Genomic DNA, 22851 nt, shown 5'->3' on the forward strand with positions numbered 1-22851 from the left:
ATACCTTGGGTTATAGAGTAGTACTTCGAAGACGTCCCCTTTTAGAACAGGTTCTCATGATGCATTAACTATAGCAAGCGCGGTTGGAACTTGGGTTATATGTTTCGCTAGTTTTAAAGAGAGGTATTGATTGGTATTGGTCAGTTAATCCCTAGCAGTGGTGAGCATCGGATTGCCGACAGATCGATCATTGGATAGTAAGAAGGATTGGGAATCCTCTCCCAAGCTGTGAGTTGTAAGAAATTAGTTGGATCAAAATGGGGGAGGACCACTCGAGTAATCAGAAGCAGAAGTAAGTGCGAAACTGGGATGGGTTCGCATCTTTGTTGGCAAGGAAAGCAGCCCAAGTGGCTATTTGCATAGAGGAGCGTGTGAGTGGGGAGTTTGGGGACACTTCCCGACATTGAGTTCGTGCATTCACGATTAGCTGATGACTAGTTTGGGAAACCAGGCTGGAGATTTCTCCCGGAAGGATGCGAGTTTAGTCAGGATGTAAGACTACAGGATAGTCGTAGCATTCACCAGCAGTTAGACAGTGTGGACGTGTTGTAAGATTGCGGGTAAGCCGTAACATTCATTAGTAGCCTAGTTAGAGGAGTGTGGGCGAGGGCTCGTATCTTCTAGTTAGAGGAGTGTGGGCGAGGGTCTGTATCTCCTAATCAGCGGAGTGTGGGCGTGGGCCCGTATCTCTTAGATAGTGAGGATGGGCGAGGCCCATATCTCTTAGTTAGAGTGATGGGAATATGAAAAGGATAGCACGCAGAGAGTCGAGGTGGAGCTAGGCCCACGTAGCCCTAGACAGGTGAGACATGTGGAAGAGGCCGCTCCGAGATATAGTTTGGGTGAGACCCGTGGGCAGGGCCCGTGTAATTATAGCAGCGCAGGCAGGACCTAGTAGAGACCGTAGGGTCATGGTAGGAGATCGAGGATCCCAGGACTTATAGAGCCAGAGTGGCAAGGTAGATAGAGCAGTTCTAGATAGCCGAAGTTTTCTTCGGAGACCGTTGGGAGCGACTGAGAGATGGTGCTTGGGGTTCAGTAACTGTTGGGAGTCCGGTGACCCAGATAATGATAGATCAGTGGGGACCAGGGGGGTCTCGGTTCATCCGGAAAGTGGATAAGAGACAGCAGGACCTCCGGACAGGAGCAAGGATAAGAGAATTCTTGCAAGGAGCAACTAGTGGACCGATTGGTGTTACACCCCTCACAGCAGGGTTAAACAATCTCAGAGGGAAGGGTTTGACTCTGTTGCGCAGCTCTTGTATGAGTCTAACCGTTGTAGGGATGAATCTTTTACTCGAAGGATTATCTGATCCGTTCGCTGGATTGTATGTTCAGCACTGAGACGCGATAAGAGGAAGCATTCAGTGAGTAGCAGCGAAGAGACAACACTTGGAGTGACTGGAGATTTAGTTACAGCAAAGGACTGTCCCACACACACAGAGAGAGAGAGAGAGAGAGAATATGGTTGTTTATGGAAAGTTGCCTTGGGAAGGCCAGTGAACGCGCAGGGAAAAGGGGTGAACCCCCTAGGATGTCCAGTATAAGTACTCAGGGAGTACCGAAAGGATTGCCGATTGGGTAAGAGAAATGTACTCAAGGCTTATAGTTATTGGATGGTTCTCCAGAGGATACCCTCGAGGGTTAGCATTTTGCTCAGAAAGATCGGACGGAAGGCAAATAGGAGCGGTCCTTTGAGGATTTGACCGAGCAGACAAAGTATGCATCGTATCGGAGTGCCGTCAGAGGTTGCGGAGTAGATGGCTGTAGCGGACTTCGAGGAAGAAGTCTAATTTAAGTGAGGGAGAGTTGTAACACCCCTTTTTGAAAAGTACTTTGGTCGTGGTTTCGGAAGCCCAGTGTATAAGTGACTCGGTCTTTTATGAGTCTTAGGATTTATTCGGAAGGTTTAAGGCTTGGGTGTGTAGCTAGGAGCGTAGGGCTTCTCGCCACCTTTTCGTGGATATACAGTTCGTCAAAAACGGACTTAAAATGAAGGAGTTATGGCACTTTGAAATTATTGGCAATATTGGTCCTTAATGGAGAAAGATTGCAAGAAAGGACCATGCATGCAAAGTGACCAGCGCAAGAGTATGCCCATCGTAAGCTGGGGTACGCTCAGCGTAGAAGGGGTCAAGTGGTCGCAGGTGTTGGAGACGTACGCCCAGCGTACGCTCAGTGACACTAAACCCTAATTTTAGGGTCAAGCACTATATAAGGAACATTAGGATTTAAACCCTAGCCCCTTATCAGCCTCCCCAACCTTAGAAAAACCCTAGAACGCCTCATCCCCTCATTCTTGTGTGATTTTGATATTGGAAAGCCCATCTTGGTGGTTTTAAGCTTGGAAGAAGAAAGAAGGACTTGGCAAGGAAGGACTTGGGAAGTTTGAGCTTATAAATCTGGGGTTATTGCTTCATTTCATACTTCCTTGAGGTATAAAGCTATAAACTTTCCTCAAGTATTCTTAGATCTAGTGTAGTTTGGTTTTGAAGTCATTTTGGTCCAAAGGATGAAACTTTACAGTCCAAATTCGATTCCTAGGCTAAGGGTTGCCACCCTTGGTGCTAAAATGACTCCCTAGGTCAGAAAGTTGTCATCTTGGTGGTCTTAATGGGTTCATGCAAGAGTTAAGACCACTTTCATGGAAGTAGAATATCATTTTCGGAGTTTGGGCTTATTAGGGTCATGTAAAGTCACCAAGTCAGTGACTTTATGGATTAAGACGTTGAAAAGGACTTGGATCTGTGATTTTAGCTTCTGGATTGGAGTATTAAGCACTTAATGGGAAAATGACTTAACAGGGGAGTACGCTCAGCGTGCATGTAGGTACGCGCAGCGTACGCACCATTTAGCTTGTACGCTTAGCGTACATAGGAGTACGCCCAGCGTACTCATCAGAAAAGGGGCTTGACGTGTTTTGGGCCTTGGATTGGGTCATGCAGTGGATTTTTGTTCTTTGGGCCTTAGTGGGCCATCAGAAGTTAGATAATGTGGGCCAATAGGATGTTTGGGCTTAGGGTAAGGCCTATTAGAAGGATTGGGCCTAATTTAGCAAACCGGGCCATTAGTGGGCCACTAGTGGGCTTGGGAAGCCTAATTAGTGTTGGGCCTTTTTATATTATGATTTTTTTTGGGCCTTAGATATGGACCAAGTTGGACTAGGGGTAAAATGATCATTTTACCCTAAGTGGAATTATTGGTTTGGACTGATTGTTATTTTGGGTACTAGTAGCTCGGGGAGTCGATGATGGGTTTGAGCATTCTAACACTCCTATGGTGTACATGCAACCCTAGAAACCTTGGATCTATGTTTGACTTGTAGTTGTAGTTGATTGCTTGGAGTTTGAGAGCCTAGCACCAATAGTGTGGATGCCTCAAATGGAAGTCACAAAACACCACAAACTTGGATACTTGAGAGAATAGTCACAACCTTTCTTGAAATCGGCCCTCTTAGTTTTCTCACATCAACTAGTGTAATTTCAAGAACCAAAGCCTCCTTTATATAGTGTGGTGGATTAGGGTTACATCCATGTAAACCCTAATACCCATGTCTTTTCATTTCCATGAGATCCATGGGTTAAAGCTCCATGGAGTATCCATGGACTTTCCATGCAAGCCTAGCCCATTCCAAATAAGCATTAGCCCACACTATATAAATACAAGAGCCCATATTTAATTAGTCATACTTTTGATCTCTAAATTAATTCTAAATTAATTATAGATCAACACTAATTAAATAATATGATTTTATATTAATATATTAGAACTTATAATATATTAATAAATCATAACTTATACTATTCTCAAAAGATTATCCGTAAATTGTTCGGGTGAAGTGCAACCCAAATGGACCATGCCGGGTCGGGTCAAGTACATACCAAATAAAGTTATGGACTTAGACACTATATCCAACAGTCTCCCACTTGGATAAGTCTAATAACTATAGTTGCAAGTATGAGTTTAGGAACCGATCAGCAATCGTAGCTCTTTAAACTCTGTTGAACTATGAAGCGCCATTTTAGATAAGTGATCATATAATCCTCTGTTCTAGATATCAGCCGGACAAATACATGGAACATGGTCTTGCTTATTGTCCAACATTTGTTTCCCGATTTCTGATTTGTTTGACATAGAACTTAACTGAACACATCAATTTAGTTCTGACCGGGCCCGATACATAGGTCAAAACAAAATCATCGAGGGGCCCGAATATCGCTTCTAATCCTAGAAGGAACAGATAAACTTCGACTCATATGTTTGCTCTACTACTTATTGAACTACACACAAAGGCACGGTTTATAACATCGAGTTACCAATGCGTTTTCGTGCAATCAATGCATAACCAACTCATAGGCAACAAATCATATCTCTAGGTTTGAAGACTTATATGATATTACCATCTCACGATCACTCGAGATAAATTCCATGAAGTAATACAAGTGAGCGTGGGTTGAATCCAATACTCAGAACTTATGAGCACTCATGAGTGTTGTAGCCCCGCTTTGTCTAACATCTTAGACCTCTACAAGCCAACCCATGACAGTCTTGATTCATATCTACTTCCAACATATGACCGACTGTGGAGAGTTTGAATAATATGATATAAACCATAACATAATTATTCTAGAAGTCAAAACATGCAAAAAGAAATAATAGTAAACGATTGACAAGAGATAGCAACACTTTACTCATAAATAACAGCTTTTATTTATCATCAAATGTCAATTACATTTTACAAATTTCAAGATTATCTAACTACTAAAACTAATATCATCCTTCAGCCCTATGCTCCGAGCATGCTGGAGATGCTTAGCCCGAGTCAGTCCCTTCGTGAGGGGATCTGCTGGGTTCTCATCCGATGATATCCTCTTTGCCACGAGGATTCCTTCTTCTATTCGATGTCTAATGAAGTGATATTTTCTGTCAATGTGTCTGGATCTCCCATGATCTCTTGGTTCCTTGGCTAAGGCAACCGCACTATTGCTGTCACAGAAAATCTCCATTGGCTCCTTTATAGTTGGTACAACTCCAAGGTCTCCGATGAAATTCTTTAGCCATATAGCCTCCTTTGCTGCCTCGCTTGCTGCTATATACTCTGATTCACAAGTGGAATCAGCCACTGTCTCCTGCTTGGAACTTTTCCAAGTAATTGCCCCTCCGTTTAGAGTAAAGATCCAGCCCGACTGAGAGCGGAAATTATCCCTGTCAGTCTGAAAGCTAGCATCACTGTACCCTACAACTCTCAAGTCCTCACTGCCACCGAGGGTAAGGACCCAGTCCTTAGTCCTCCGTAGGTACTTGAGGATATTCTTTACCGCAGTCCAGTATGCCTTGCCAGGGTTCCCCTGATACCTGCTAACCATGCTCAAAGCAAAGGCTACATCAGGTCGAGTACACGTTATAGCATACATGATCGATCCTATAGCTGAAGCATAAGGTATTCGACTCATTTCTGCTATCTCAGCCTCAGTACTAGGGCTTTGTGTCTTACTCAATCTGGCGTTACTCTGGATGGGTAACTCTCCTTTCTTGGAGTTATGCATGTTGAACCTTTTCAACACTTTGTCCACATAGGTGCTTTGACTATGTCCAATTAGTCTTTTACTCCTGTTTCTCAAAATCCTTATCCCTAGGATATAGGCAGCTTCTCCAAGGTCCTTCATAGCGAAACACTTCCCAAGCCAGGACTTTACTTCCTGCAGGGTTGGGATGTCATTTCCTATGAGTAGTATGTCATCCACATACAGTACCAAAAAGCTGACTATACTCCCACTAGCCTTGATATAGACACAAGATTCATCTTCACTCCTTGAAAAGCCAAATTCTTTGACTTTCTCATCAAAGCAAAGATTCCATCTGCGAGGTGCCTGTTTTAATCCATAAATGGATTTCTCGAGCTTACACACTCTTCTGGGGTACTCTGTACTGACAAAACCCTCTGGCTGAACCATGTAAACATCTTCAGCCAACTTTCCATTAAGGAAAGCGGTTTTGACATCCATTTGCCATATTTCATAATCATGAAATGCAGCAATGGCTAACAGAACCCTAATAGACTTAATCTTGGCCAATGGTGAAAAGGTCTCATCATAATCAACTCCCGGAGTTTGAGAATAACCCTTTGCAACCAGTCGTGCCTTATAAGTGTGTACATTACCATCCATGTCGGTCTTCTTCTTGAAGATCCATTTGCACCCAACTATCTTACGATCAGGTACATTGTCAACCAAGTTCCAAACTTTATTGTCATACATGGACTGTATCTCGCTATCCATAGCCTCTTTCCATTTAGCAGCCTCAGGGCCTGCCATGGCTTCCGTGTAGCTGTTAGGCTCATCCAGATTTACCAGTGTGTTATCACTGATAAGTGTCTCACCTTCTGCAGTAATATGAAAACCATAATAATGCTCAGGTGCATTCCTAACTCTGGTGGAACGCCCAGAGGTATAGATTCTTCAGTCGGCTCAACAGGAGTTTCCTCCTCAGGTTGAGGGCTAGGGTTTGAGGTTCCTTCACCACTTGACTCTTGAATTTCCTCAAGGTCAATTTGCCTCCCACTGTCTCCTTGGCTCATGAATTCTCTCTCTCGAAAGAATCCTCTTCTTGCTACAAAGACCACATTATCACTGGGTCTGTAGAAGATGTAACCAAAGGATTTATGTGGGTAGCCGATGAAAATACACCTTTCGCTTCGGGGTTCGAGCTTATCGTGAGTCTCGCGTCTCACGAAAGCCTCGCAACCCCAAATCTTGATGTGGTCTAGATTGGGAACTTTTCCAGTCCACACCTCGTGAGGTGTTTTGGCAACCTTCTTTGTAGGGACTAGATTAAGGATATGGGCGGTAGTCTCTAAGGCATACCCCCAAAATGAGATTGGTAGCGAAGCTCGACTCATCATGGAACGAACCATGTCCAACAAGGTCTGATTGTGCCTCTCAGCTATACCATTCAACTGTGGTGTCCTAGGAGGTGTCAATTGTGAGACAATCCCACATTCCTTAAGATAGTCAAGGAACTCAGTACTAAGATACTCACCACCACAATCGGATCGAAGCATCTTAATGTTCCTGCCCAACTGATTCTCCACTTCTTGCTTAAACTCTTTGAATTTCTCAAAGGTTTCTGACTTATGCTTGATTAGGTAGACATATCCATATCTAGTAAAATCATCAGTAAATGTCACATAGAACCGATTAGCATCTCTTGTGGTGGTTCTGAAGGGTCCACACACATCCGTGTGTATGAGGTCCAACAAACCTTCACCCCTAGCACAAGTGCCAGTAAAAGGTGACTTTGTCATTTTACCAAGCAAACAAGATTCACAACTATCATCTGACTTTAGGTCAAATGGCTCCAAGACTCCATCCTTTTGGAGTTGGCCTATGCGTTTCTTGCTTACATGTCCAAGACGACAATGCCATAAGGATGCTTTATCTAAGCTAGTGGAAGAGTTAATACACAATACATTATTTCCTAGATTATCTACAACATATATAGTTTCATACACGCCATCACAAGGTAATGCTTTAAAATAAAGAACATTATTAAAGAAAGCATCAATACTACCATTATTATTATCAAAATAAAAGGTAAAACCTTGTTTATACAATGCATGAAAGGAAATAACATTTCTTGCCATTTCTGGCGAATAATAACATTTATTCAAATCTAATGTAAACCTACTATTTAGCACTAAGGAATAAACTCCTATCTTGGTGATAGGTGAAGCTTTCCTGTTTCCCATGATCAAGTTTATCTTTCCCTGCTCCACATTCTCACTTCTTTTTAGTCCCTGCAAATCACAACATATGTGAATACCACAACCTGTATCAAGGACCCAAGACTTAGAATGAGGTGAGTTATTAGACAATATAGTGTATATACCTGCATGGTTGGGTTTTACTTTCCCATCCTTCAAATCTTGCTGGTACTTTGGGCAGTTTCGCTTCCAGTGCGACTTTTCATGGCAATAGAAGCATTCAGCCTCATTAGGGTTAGCAGAAGGAGTGACAAAACCTTTCTTGGTTTTGCTTGAAGAGGAGCCTTCAAGGGTCTTACCCTTGGTACCCTTAGAAGGTTTCTTTCTCTTCTTCCCTTTGCCATGCCCGATTGCCAAGAAATTGGCCGCAGTTGGAGTAGGAGTAGGAGTAGTAACAACCGACTTACCCTTTAGACCACTTTCGGCGGTCTTCAAGAGTCCTTGAAGTTTGCTGAGGGTGACTTCTTCCTTGTTCATGTGATATGTCATGCGGAATTGATCATAACACGATGGCAAGGAGTGCAAAATGATGTCTATTGCTAACTCCTCAGGGAAGTTCACATTCAGCTTCAGTAAACGGTCCACATACCTTTGCATTTTCTGCATGTGGCCCGTGATGGGTTCAGCATCCTTCATTCGGGTTGTTATCATGGAGGAGATTATTTCATATCGCTCTTGACGAGCACTTTGATGGTAGCGGTCCATCAAGTCCTGGTGCATCTCAAAAGGATAATAGTCCTCATAGGAATTTTGGAGCTCGGCTGTCATGGTGGCCATCATGATGCATGCCACTTTTGTAGCATCTCTTTCATGTACCTCATATTCAGCAAGCTCTTCAGGAGTAGCAGTTGGCTCGGGTACCTTCAGCTCCTTGTCGAGAACATATTTTTTGTTCTCATACCGAGTGACCATCCTGATGTTTCTGATCCAATCTGTAAAGTTGGACCCATCAAAGATGACTCTCCCACAAAGATTCATGAGAGAGAAGGAGCTAGTAGGGTTTGAGCCAGAAGCATTGTTATTGGAAGACATCTGAAAAGAAGAGGGAATAGATTAGATTAGATATAGAGATAGTCCTTAACAAAACACCCAAATGTAATATTAAGGCTAGGACCCAACACAATATTTTATAACTTAGAAGAGGGATGCCGTAATCTAAGCTATAAGATATTTGAAGGTAGGTGAATGACGATTCACCAATTTCCACCATGAAAAACGAAATATTTAATTAGGTTTTAATTGGTTTAGAAACTCCTAGATTCTTTGAGATTTATTGAACTTTCTTCAATGGCATGTTTCAATCTCGAGTGTGCCCTTCAAGTTTTGTGACTGGGATGCCGAGGATCACAAAACAAGGTGTGAAGTAACCATGCAAATTACTTGGTACCCTTAATGTATTACCCCTCAATCGATGTGCCGGTTAACCACACACGCTCCATCGATACTATGATAAACATTAAGTCACCCTTTACCTACCTTGTTAAGTTCAAGTTAGTGTGCTGGTTAACCACACACGCTCCACTAACGACTTAAACAAAGTGTAAAGTGTAATTTCATGGATTAGCACCTTATTCACATTTTCCTAAAATAACTAAGATTGGGAATTCAATAAAGTTTAGTTACTTTAGTATTATCATTATACTTTTAATGAGAATTTATAATTCCTTGTCCTACCCGTTCGGCTAACGACCCTCCACCGATCAAGGAAGCGGTGGGTGAGAGTGGACACCCATTAAGTTGCCATTTTATAGGCAACAACCTTATACCCCCCTTATAGACCGGATTCGTGAATGAGGCGTACTAGCGGTAAGACGACTTGATCTTATACATATATAAATATTATTAAACTTATAATATTATAAAGTATAAGGGTTGAATTTTAACTTTTAAAATTCTAGGGGTTGGAACTAAAGTTTTTAATATGACTTTACATGTTCCAAAACTTGAGGGCAAGTTTTGTAAACTTTCAAAACTTTTCATTTCTCATAACTTATGAGTTAATGGTTATTAAAAATGAAGACTCTTCATTTTTTGTAACCTATGTGTTCTTTTAATGGTTATTTATAAATGTGACTTTTGGTTATCCGTAACTTAAGAACTAGTTATGGACTCCATTAAAACACATAAAGATCAAGAATTAATCAAATCAATTATTAGCACATAATTTCTATGATCTTCTAAACTCATATGTTTATGAATGTTCATATCAAAAATTTCAAGAATTGTAAGTACATATACAAAACTTGAAATTTTGATACGAGCTTTTGAACAAAACTTCGATTTTCAAGTTTTTTTTTTTTTTTTTTTTTTTTTTTGCATCAAGTATCAAATAAACAAACCAGTCTCTGATACCACTGATGGGTTTTGAGCATTCTAACACTCCTATGGTGTACATGCAACCCTAGAAACCTTGGATCTATGTTTGACTTGTAGTTGTAGTTGATTGCTTGGAGTTTGAGAGCCTAGCACCAATAGTGTGGATGCCTCAAATGGAAGTCACAAAACACCACAAACTTGGATACTTGAGAGAATAGTCACAACCTTTCTTGAAATCGGCCCTCTTAGTTTTCTCACATCAACTAGTGTAATTTCAAGAACCAAAGCCTCCTTTATATAGTGTGGTGGATTAGGGTTACATCCATGTAAACCCTAATACCCATGTCTTTTCATTTCCATGAGATCCATGGGTTAAAGCTCCATGGAGTATCCATGGACTTTCCATGCAAGCCTAGCCCATTCCAAATAAGCATTAGCCCACACTATATAAATACAAGAGCCCATATTTAATTAGTCATACTTTTGATCTCTAAATTAATTCTAAATTAATTATAGATCAACACTAATTAAATAATATGATTTTATATGAATATATTAGAACTTATAATATATTAATAAATCATAACTTATACTATTCTCAAAAGATTATCCGTAAATTGTTCGGGTGAAGTGCAACCCAAATGGACCATGCCGGGTCGGGTCAAGTACATACCAAATATAGTTATGGACTTAGACACTATATCCAACAGTCGAGAGATCAGCAGTTCGGGGATCTGTCAGCTAGCATCGAGGGGTTATTCGTAAGATTCTACAGTCAGCTTTGCGAGGTGAGTTTTCTCCTGTAGGAACGGGTCTACGGCTACAATGCCGACCCGTTTAGTTGTTAGTAGTTCTGGATTTAGATCCTATGCTGGGGTTAGCCCGATGCAGTTTATATGTTCCGGATTTTGGTCTGATGTCGGGCGAGGCCTGAGGAAGGTTTATATGTATGTTTCCGAACTTCGGTTCGATGCCGGGTGGTACCCGAGGCAGGAATGCATGTCTAGTTATACTTGTTGTCTTTGTGATACTTGTATGTGCCTAGTAGAAAGGTGAGTGTGGGCGGGGGCCCGTATCTCACCACTAGCCGTGACTGGACGGGGTTCTACATCTCATTAGTAGTAGAATAGGGGCGGGGCCCAAGATAGGCGGGGCCTTGAGACTAGCAGTTACAGCGTAGAGACTGTCTGTTATGTATTAGCATGATTTTATGTTTATGTGATTGTATGTGTATAGCGGGCGAGGCCCAGAGACAGGCGTGACCTAAGAGAAACAGATCTGTATATCAGGCGGGGTCTGATACCGGATTCGTCTGATGTCGGGCAAGTCCCGTTGCAGCGGGCGGGGGCCCTGTATATGTGCTTATGTGTATGGTATGTGGTAGATTGGGAAGCTCACTAAGCTTCGTGCTTATGGTTTTCAGCTTTGGTTTCAGGTACTTCCGGTAGCGGAGGGAAGAGCTTGGGATGACTGCATGGCACACACCAAGAAGTTTTAGCCTGGGATGTTTACTCTGATAAAAAGAACATGTTTTGAGATGATACTCTGATTTGATATAACGATTTTTGTTTATGAATGAAATGGTTTGATAATTATGGTTTTTATTAATGATTTAAAAAGAAATTTTTGGACCGTATTTTTGGGATGTTTCAGTTTTGTTTTAAGTTAATCAATATTACACTTAAATGGGGGAGGTTTGTTAGTAATTTGTTATCATTAATGTTAAACTTAAGTGTAATGGGATTAATTTTTTAACCAAAAGTGATCTTGATAAATATTAAAGAAGTAAGGAAGGTGTGAAGAACACACTTGTTTAAGTTTGATCAAGTTTCAAAATACACTATCATTTAGGGGCGAAGCCCTTGGCGTATTAGTCTAAAAACCAAAATTAGAATAAGACGCCTGTTTTAGAATAGGAAAACTCGTGTTAGTCTAAAAATGGAGCACTTGTTTTAGAACAGGAAAATGCGTCTTAGTCTAAACAAGCATTATCTGCCTTAGACCGAAATGCGTAGTACTGTCTTGGAAATTTATTATTTGGGTTATGTTGTTGTACTAAAAATAAATAAGAAATCTAAATTTTGACTTTTATGACATTTTTTGACAGTTTTCATACATGTAACTATTTTGTGATAGTTTCCGGACAAAGGAAGTATTTAACCGGATTTTGGTCAGTTTTTTGGTACTTACGAAATTGACACTTCTCATTCTTTATTCTGAATCTCTTCTGAGTATTATCCAGTCAAAGATTAGGGAGTACCGCTCAAATACTTTGATTTGAAAGTGAAATCACAATTCTCAAAATATCTAAGTGTCTTTATTACCCCCAAATTTCTAACAGATTTGATGAAAATATATAGGATAACATATCTAAGTGCCTTTATTACCCCTATTTGATAAAAAGATATACGATAACATATCCAAGTGTCTTTATTATCCTAAATTTCTAACGATTTGATGAAAAGATATAGGATAACATAAACGTATATTGGAATATTGGATGACAACCGAGATAAAAGTCATGTGACACCCTTAACATTGGCGGAGCATTATAAGGGCCAAGGGGGGCTGTGCCCCCCCCCCCCCCCCCCCTGATTTTTTGGTTCTAAATAGCCCTTATAGTTTCATTTTATACATTTTATACCCAAAAGTATAAAATTTTGACATTGGCCCCTCCTGCTTACCAATTTTTATACATATTATATATTTGGCCCCCCCGAATCAAATGTTGAAGCTCCGCCCCTGACCCTTAACACTTTGAGTTTCGGTTCTCATTTCAAATATTTTCCTTCTGAAATAAGGACTAAAAGTGTTGTTACTGACATAATGAGGGACTAGTTACGTATCTTACTCCTCATTATATAAATCGTCAACCCTTACCGTTCTGTTTCGCGCTTTCCTCACGCTATCACACCATCCCCACTACATCCTACGATTGACACAGCCACCATCGTCCATCGCCTCTCTCGTTTACAGGTAACGATCATAATCTGTATGATGACTTAGTATTCCTTTTTGACTGTATTCACTCATCGTTTTAGGTTTAGTTAATCTCGAACAATTAATCGTGATATATTAGGGTTTACCTGATAATCCTGTAATCGGTATCAAACTAGTTTATTAATCTCGAACACATAATACAAGGATCGTATTTGTAATAAATGATGCAACTGTTTTCTAATTTAGATTCTATAACTTTAGAATGCAATCCATCACTTCAAGCTTAAATGCATACGATTTTATAGAGTAATTAAGCAATCCTAACTTCAATATGCAATCTAGTAATCGATTTGATTTTAGACTCATAACCCCATCAGTTTTTTTTTTTTTTTTTTCTTTTGTCTAGTTAATGAATGTTAAACCTATTACTATCCAAATTTGAAACTGACATCAATGATATTGATTGGGTTTCATTGTTTTTTATTTTCTTCTTTTTTAATTTGATGATTTTTTTTTTTTTTTTGATAATTTACAGGGACCCTCACGTCTTTTGCCCCTCCGTGCACACATTGGTGGTTAAACGTGCTTGTGCACTGGTTCTTGAACCGAAATAGCCTGGGAAGCCTCTGGAAGATTTTGTTCACAATTGGACATATTTTTATTAATTGTCACACGAGATATTGTTTTCTTCTCTAACACATTCATTGGGTGGACACTTGATTTTTTTTCATCATGGGGAAATCATTGAAGTGTCCAGGATTTCGTTTTAAACCTACTGATGTTGAGTTGGTTATGTACTACCTCAAGAAGAAGCTATTGGGGAAAAAGCTTCACCCCGAAGTTATTGCAGAGATTAATATATATGATTTCTTCCCATGGGATCTTCCAGGTATTAATTTGTTGAATTTAAATGATATTAACAACTTGTCTCCTTGATTATTCTTTTCCTGCATCTAACATTGAGAACCTTTATTATATTTTTTCCAGCCAAATCCATCTTGAGTGGTGATCTAGAGTGGTACTTCTTCTGATCACAATCGAAAAAGTATTCAAGTGGGTCCCGAACAAACCGTGCAACTGAAACCGGTTACTGGAAAGGTACTGGCAAAGATAGAGAAGTCAAATACAATGGAAGAAACGTGGCAGTGATAAAGACATTGATTTTCCATTTGGGTCATCCACCAAAGGGGACAAGAACAAATTGGGTAATGCATGAATACCGAATGAAAGATGATGATTTAGCCAATCAAGGTGTTATTGCTCAGGTATTGTGTCTTATCATTTGTAATAAACACAGCCTTTATGTGAACTTTTTAGTAACTACTGAAATTATTTTTATAACCTTTATAACAAACTTGGGATGATGTGTATTGCAGGAGGCGTACGTAATCTGTAAAGTTTTCGAGAAAAGAGGTGCAGGACCACAAATTGGTGCACAGTATGGTGCGCCATTTGAAGAAGAAGAATGGGATGAAGATGATGATGATGATGAAACATCTTCAGGGGTGGTTACTCTGTTGGCGAATCCTAATAATAATGCAAGTGGCTCAACAGGTGTGATGAAACCAGGTTCATCGACTATCACATCTTTGGAAAATGAAAGACTTACAAATGTTCCTGTGAATGATGATGTCATGCTTACCCAGAGTGACCTTGCTCCAATGCTTTGTGATAATGACACTCAGGTATGCAATCTTTAAATAATTTCATTAGAAATTATACATACAAAGAAAACCTATCTCTTAGATGCATTCCAGTTTGTTGTCATTTTCGTTGCTCCTGTAGAAAGTAGTGAATTTTGTTTTTTCTTGTGATGTCTACAGGAGGTGGAAGATGGAAGTAAAGGGAAGAAAGTGATGACTGATGATGGTGTTGATATCTTTAAAGAGTTGGCAGACATGAGCAATCTAGATGATTTGGGACAAGATGCATTTAACATGTTTTTCATTGATGGATCTGCTGATGATGATGATAGCCTGAAATTGGATGCATTTCTGCAAGATGATTTCTTAGACTGACATTGATTGAACGTGGCTATATATCATACTTTTTCAACTTTTCTTTGCTTTCTAGATGATATTGATTGAAAGTGTCCTCAATGTAGTTTTAATCAATAAAAATCAAGACATATCCAAAAAGAAAAACATTTTTTTTTTTTTTGAAAAATCACATGTCAAGTAGAGAACAAAGTTGGGGACTGGGGTGGGGGAATAGAACAGTAACCCAATAAAATCCCAAGAAAACATATCCAATGGAATGCAATCTTTTATTTTATCAACTGAAAATTACAACGTAGTTTCTTAGTCAGAAGTGAACCGCAAAATATAAATTAAGAACAAACTCTCGATTCTAACAAGCTAATTCAAAATACGAATTCTCTCCAAAAATGTGTCTAATGGATTCACAATGCCCTCTATGAGAAAGAAATGACTATATAGATGTTAGTTTAAATATGACTAATGGATACACAAACTCTCACCTTTTATGGACTTGGTTTTCAACAAAAGTCACCATATAGAATTACTAAAGGTTTGGTAGTGGGACTAGATGAAACATGACTGGATAAGATTGAACAGAACTCGATGGGACGAGATAGATATTCGGTGCATGATCCTTAATAATAGATTGTTAATATGGTGTTTGGAAAGACTAAGCCAGGACAACAAAAAAGTCAAGATTACTATATTGGCCTTCATACGAAATAAGAACATGACTTCATAATTACCAAATAATATGAATTCTAAACAAAATTTAAAATAAATAACAACATCCATATTAAATATCATTCTTGAAGTTGAAACCACAAATTACTTTCTGTCGAAACCTAAACTAAACAATTTTTTTTTGAAATTATTTGCTTAAGAATAAATTCACATTATTTGTTTAAACACACATATGAGCAGAGTAATGAAAATATTAAGTATCATTCTTGAAAATAGCCTTGTCGAAAAGGATTCTTGGAGACAGGATGTTGATGGTGTCATGGGGTTTTCGGTTCATGATACTAGGCAACTTATTGACAAGGTTTCGCTTCCCGATGGTCTATCAGTTACTAGACGGAATCGATGTGTGCCGCGGAAGGTAAATATTTTGTGTTGGCGGGTGTTGCGAGATCGACTTCCTACAAGGTGAAATTTAAGTCTTAAAGGTTTGGAGCTTCCTTCTTTGGTTTGCCCTATATGCGATGATCATGTGGAGAAAAATGATCATCTTTTTCTCTTATGTAATTTGGTGGGTTCTATTTGGCGCAGGGTTTTTAGATGGGTTGATCTAGTGTTGCCTGGTTGGGATATGTTACAAGACATATTTGATTGGCTAGATATGGTCTCGTTATCCAGAGAGAGAAAAACAGATCGATTATTCAAACGGTCATTTGGATGATGTGGAGATTTCGAAATGATATTATATTTTGTGAAGTGGTTCCGTGTAAAGTTTTTATTTTTGATGATATTGTTAATATGTCTTACAATTGGTTTGTTCATAGAAACAATAAGGTTAAAGCTATTTGGGTTAATTGGCTTCAAAACCCATTATTAGCTATTTCTTTGTAATTTCTAGCTTTTTGCTAGTTTCGTGTTCAATTTTAAGCTGTTCAAAAAAAAAAAAAAGTTGAGCACGGGCACAGTGGGGTTATAAAACCCAAAGAGATTCAAATCGGTAATAGAAGATATATACTACAGATACATCGGCTCACTCACTATTCCTCCTCAAAGTTGTGAAATTGAGCATATATTGTATTTGCCATTTTGGTAGTTGAAGCTTTAAAGGAATGACTTGAGTTAATCGATATATTTGTATTTATGTATATATTTATGTATAATTAAAAACATAAATTAATAAAAAAAAGAATGATATCTACAAAAATCAACTAATATCGTTAAAATATACCCCTCCCAAGCTGAAACACGAATACCCAAACATCATTTCGGTCCGGGTATCGGTTATATTTTCATTCGATTGTTAGCCGAAAACCCGACCCAAAAAACCCGAAACCCGGCGGGTATACCCGAACAACAGGCCTACTTGAAACCACAAATTCTTTGTTGTCGAAACCTAAATTAAACGATTTTTTTGTAATTATTTGTTTAATAATAAATTCATATTATTTGTTTAAACACACGTACGAGCAAATTAATAAAAGTATGTAAAGGAAAAAAAACAAATCATAAAGGCTCTGTGGAAAATATACACTGTAATTAGATGATTCAAATTAAGGTGTTGTTTGTTTTTTCGAAGCGAAAACTCGTGAAGTCTGCGGACCACCTCTGCAATCCTCTGTAGCAGAAGAGGTGGAACAAACGGCTGCAGCCCATAATAAGAAGCATGTTTGTTTTTTAACATCTGCAGACTGCTGCAGTAAACTGAAATTTAAATAAACAAATTTTATAAACTGAAAATAGTTTGTTATACATGCTTGTATAATTATACAAGTTGTTATACATGCTTTATCTTCATGTTGTGGAAAAATGTTATCTACATGAAATAATGTCATTACCTAGTATCATGAACATTTATGTGTGATATGTTGTTTATGTAACGCCCCGATTCCCGAGTATCCATTTATAGTTATAAATTCTCATGGTTTCAAGGTCTACTCGACGAGTTGGTGGCCTGACTCGCCGAGTAGCAGCGGGTTGGCCCGCGAGTTTAAGTGACCTACTCGCCGAGTCCATAAAGGGACTCGACGAGTAGGAGCTGGCAGATGAAACCCTAAATCTCGGGGTTTTGCACCCTATTTAAAGAAGCATAAGCCTCCTTTGGCCTCTTTGCAGTTCTAGAGAGCTCTTAAGAAACCCTAATTCGTGTGGTGCTCTATTGTGTGTGTATTAAGCTTGGGAGGAAGATCTTTGGAGAAAAGGAACTTGGAAGGCAAGGGAATTGGAGCAAGGAAAGTGTGGGAATCAGAATCTACCTCAGTTAGCATCTTCCAGAGGTATCAAGTCGCCACCTTTACTTCTTTTCCCTTCTAGATCTCTTTTGGTTGAGTTTGGGGATTTTATGGATCTTTGAGTTGATAAGGTGGACTATGGGCTAGATCTGAAGTTGTAACTTCAGATCTGGACCCTTCTTAAGTCCTAGAGTCATAAAGTTTCTGTTTTGGGCGTGAATGAAGCCTTCCTTGGGTAGGAAACCCCATTACGGGCTTGGATTGGACATTTGGAGCCTTTATAGCTATGCATGCACGTAAAGTTTGCAACTTTACGTGAAAAGCATGCCTTAGAAGCTTGGATCTGTAGTTTGGAGCCGCTGCATGACTCAAATGAGTCTGTATGGCAAAAGGGACCGAAGGGACTCGGCGAGTCGCATGGTCGACTCGGCGAGTCATATGAAGATAGGCATGAACTCGACGAGTTGGAAGAACAACTCGGCGAGTCCGTTGGAGATTGCCATAGACGCGACGAGTTGTATGAACAACTCGGCGAGTCGGATGAGATTTCCCCAAGTTATGTATGCGTGCGTATCCGTCGAGTTGCATGAAGGAAACTCGACGAGTGGCCGTAGAGCTTCGATCGTAAACCGAAGGAACTCGACGAGTCACCCCGGTAACTCGGCGAGTGGGCAAGTACTTCAAGGAACTCGGCGAGTAGCCGAGGGTACTCGGCGAGTTAGGGTCAACATGGACTGTTGACCTTGACTGAGGACTTTGACTTTGACCAAGGGTTGACTAGTTGGTTTATGGAGTACCTCGTAAGGTTGAGGACTTATGGGTATATTCGTATTATGTTAATAGGTGGTGGAGTCTTTGGCAAGTGATCCGAGAGTTGGAGTTTATCTACCGAGTCGACATCTGCAAGGTGAGTTATCCTCACTATATCGATAGGGTCTACGACACTAAGGCCGGCCCTTTATCGGATTTGTATCCGGGTATATTGCATGTTATGTTTATTGAACTGTTAGATCTGCGTCCTGGTAGTTAGGACGGTATTGTGTTTAGTGACCTGGTAGATCGGTATCCTGGTATATAGGATGATGCTATGTTAGTGACCGGTTAGGTCGGTATCCTGGTTATAGGATGTTGCTATGCTATGTGATCTGCTAGATCGGTTTGTTCGTCTATAGACCGTTATGTGATTATCTGTTATATGTGCACATGGTTGTTTTGATTGGGTTGGGTTGGGTTGAGGCGGGTCCTGCTTCGTGCTGTAGGCCAACATACCCAGGGCGGACCGGATAGACTGCAGACCCGGGAGGGCACTTAGTCAGGCCGAAGGCCCGACTAGCGGTCCGGATAGGCTGAAGGCCCCGAGAGGGTGGACCAGACGTGCCGAGACTCGGAGAGTGGACCATATAGACTGAAGGCCCGGTGCGGGCGGACCAGTCACACTGTAGACTCGAGGTGCATGGCTGTTCTGTATATGTTGATATGATATGATTATGGTTATGTGAGGTTGGTATTTTGGGGGTAACTCACTAAGCTTTCGGGCTTACAGTTTCAGTTTATTGTTTCAGGTACATCAGGAGACCGTGGCAAGGCAAAGGCGTGATCGTACCGCTCCTCACTTTTATGATGTTGTTTCTGGGATACTCTGATAATAAACTATTTTGGAAAACCTTTTTGTAATAACATTTGGTATTTTGAATGTTTAAAAAGTTTAAATTTGGCATGAATTTTATGGGTGTTACAGTTTAAAATAAAAATCTATGAAAAATGAGTATGAACATGCTATATGTTCTTAAGAAAAAGTCATAAAAACAAAACTATAAAAACTAGGGTTTTTATGAACATAATATGAGTTTTCTAGCAAAAATGGTTTTAACCAAGTTATTACATCATTTTTTGTGGGATATAAATCAAAATATGTTATTTTGGACATATGTTATGAAACTAGTTATAAATACCAAGGATTTGGTTTACAAATAGAAAACCTAAAAATCTATCACACTATGTAAAAATTTAGGTATTCTACCAAAAATGGTCATGACTAGGTTATGGTACCATATTTGTGAGATTTGACCTAAAATATGTTGTTTAAACATATAAGGTTAGCTTGAATTAATCTCCACGTAGAATCGATTAGCATCCCTTGTGGATGATCTGAAGGGCCCACACACATCTGTGTGTATGAGGTCCAAAAAACTTTCACCTCTTTCACAAGATCCAGTGAAAAGTGATTTTGTCATCTTACAAATAGACAAGATTCAGTTGGAGTAGACATCTATAAAAGAAAGATAGTTTTAGTTGGATAAGAATAATCCTAGTTTTAGTTGGATAAGAATAATCTTCAATATAACACCCAAAATGAAATATCAAGGCTAGGTTCCAACTAAATAATTCACAACTTAGAAAAGGGGCGTCGTTATCTAATTGTAAATTATGTAAAGGTAGGTAAATGATGATTTACCTATTTCACCACAAAAATGAAATTTTAAATGAATTAAGTTTTAATGAAATTTCTAGATCTTTTGAGATTCATTGAAACTATTCAATGACATGTTTAATCTCAATTATGCTCTTCCATTTGTGACTGTGATACCGAGGATCACAAACAAGATGTGAATAACCATTCAAATTAGTTTGACACTCTTGATGTCATTTATCATCTAATTTTAATGTGCCTATTAACCACACACACTCCATTAATCAATGATAATTTTCGAGACACCCATTACCACTCTTTATTAGTCTCACATTAGTGTGTCGGTTAACCACACACACTCTACTAACGACTTATAAAGTGTAGTGTGCAATTTCATGGATTAGCATACAAATTCACATTTTTCCTAAAGTAACTAAGATTGAGAATTTTAATAAAAAACTTTAGTTACTTGTAATAGCATTATACTTTTAATGAGGATTATTTTTCCTATCAAATCCGTTCGGCTAAAGACCCTCCACCACACAGGAGAGCGGTACGTGAGAGTGGACACCCATTCAACGACCTTTTTATAGGCCGCTTCCCTATACCCTCTTTATAGCATGGTTTCGTGGATAAGACCTATTATTGATTTGACTGACTTGATCTTATACATATATTAATAATTAAACTTTTAATTTTACATATAGTATAAGGTGTATTTTAAAGTTTTTCAAAATACTAAAAATTCAACATAAAAAAATAGATTTAAAATAAAACCAAATGATTTAATAATTATCTATTAATTAAACATTTAGTTAATTAAATTAAATCACATAAGGATTATCTAATTAAATTAATCAAACAATTTAATCCTAATCCTTCCCCCTAATTTTCGAAAATGTGGGTAACGATTATCCAATTTTATAATTACCCTATTTAATCAGATAAACTAACAATTACCAAAAAATAAGAAAACTATATCCGTAGATACCTATTTTTGAAAATAGTAGCTTGGGGAGGTAGGTAAGTATTTCAATCCTTACCTTATATTTCGAAATCTTGAGGGGCAAGAAACCCTTGCCAAAATCGAAAACTTGGGAGCCAAGGTAAGGGTTTCATCCCTTACCAAAGTTTCGAAACTTAGGGTCTCAGAAAGCCTAATTTCAAAATCCTTAGCCTAAAGGGTTTGATTTCCATAAACCCAAATTTGATAGATTCAAAAGTTATAACCATTCAATAGAAAACAAACTTAACGCTTTGATACCACTTATGGGTTTTAGACATTACAAAATAAACTTAAAACTTTAAGTGTGCATGTAACCTAAAACAAAAGATCTATGTTTTCACTATTGAACCTATAACTATGAACATCAAAAAGAACCCTAGGTATTTTCGAAATCTAGAAATAAAGAAGAAAAACATACATTTTGATCCTTTGGAAACAAGCAACACAATTGTCGTGCCTCTAGTGGATCATACTCAAGCTAGAAATGAAGATGTTGAGGAGAGAGGGGGAGGAAATTTTTGGATCTCTTTTGGATTACAAGTGACCGAAATTTCTAAGGCATAGGACCCTTTATATAGTGCAACAACAAAACCTTATATAAGCCCCAAACCAATAAAATAACATTATCTTATTTTTGGTAATTATTTAGCTTTCTAGTTATCCTCAAAGGATAACTCTAGAGCCTCAATAACCTACTCAAAACTGTCCCACCCTATGGTGGAAGGTTCTGGAGCCTTTTGCTCAACTATTTAATAATTACACTCTAGTCCCTGCACTTTTAGTTAATTCCGTTAATCCCAAAATTAATTCCAATTAATTTCTGATTAATTATTAATTAAATATTACTATTTCAAATTAATATATTATTCACATAATATATTAATAAATTATTTATTTTCAATTTATTAATCAAATAATAAATCAATCTCTCTCTCCAAAATCATTATGTCCAATTGCTAGGTTTGAGGACAACCCAAAAAGACTGTGCTGCTATCAATTAAAGTTTATATCAATTATAGTTAAGGGCTTAGACATCTAATCCCACATAAACATCTTTTCTTTAAATGTGCTCTTAAGCATTTCTGCTTCAGCAACTATCAACATTTGGGTTAGATCAATTAGCTTCATGTCGATATTCTGCATATAAAATTTCTCAATGAACTGATCATATGATTTTAGAAGCGAGAGAAGAACCTAGTCAATGGCTTGCTCCCTTGGGAAAAACGACAAACCAATCTATCCAACTTGTCAATGTAAGATTTCATTTTCAGAACATGCGTACACATAAAGTTTTCATCTTGATGTCTACATGACAAAAAGGATTGAGTAGTCTCGTATCTTTCGACTTGAGAAAATGTGACGTTAGGAGAGTCACAAGAGGAGGAGGCATGAAGAGAGATGATGTCTAGTTCCATCATTTCCTAAGGAAGGGAAAACAATTTTACCTTGACTTGAAATTGAAAGACCATCTCTAGAGTATTGAGGAAAACTATTTACATAGAAATGAAGAATACTTTTTCTATCTTTAT

At 38.7% G+C, this 22851-nt stretch overlaps 1 pseudogene across 1 annotated transcript; it reads left to right on the forward strand.

Annotated features, from left to right (window-relative positions):
- The first annotated feature begins 12976 nt into the window (after positions 1-12976).
- On the forward strand, positions 12977-15107 carry LOC145125109 (NAC domain-containing protein 82-like; annotated as a pseudogene). The gene is made up of 5 exons (XR_013715811.1): positions 12977-13054; positions 13554-13907; positions 14006-14283; positions 14395-14703; positions 14842-15107. The product of XR_013715811.1 is annotated as an NAC domain-containing protein 82-like (transcript).
- The last annotated feature ends 7744 nt before the right edge of the window (positions 15108-22851 follow it).

This window comes from Lactuca virosa, chromosome 7 (assembly GCF_052849685.1).
Source record: "Lactuca virosa cultivar CGN04683 chromosome 7, Lactuca_virosa_CGN04683_v6, whole genome shotgun sequence".
NCBI lineage: Eukaryota > Viridiplantae > Streptophyta > Magnoliopsida > Asterales > Asteraceae > Lactuca > Lactuca virosa.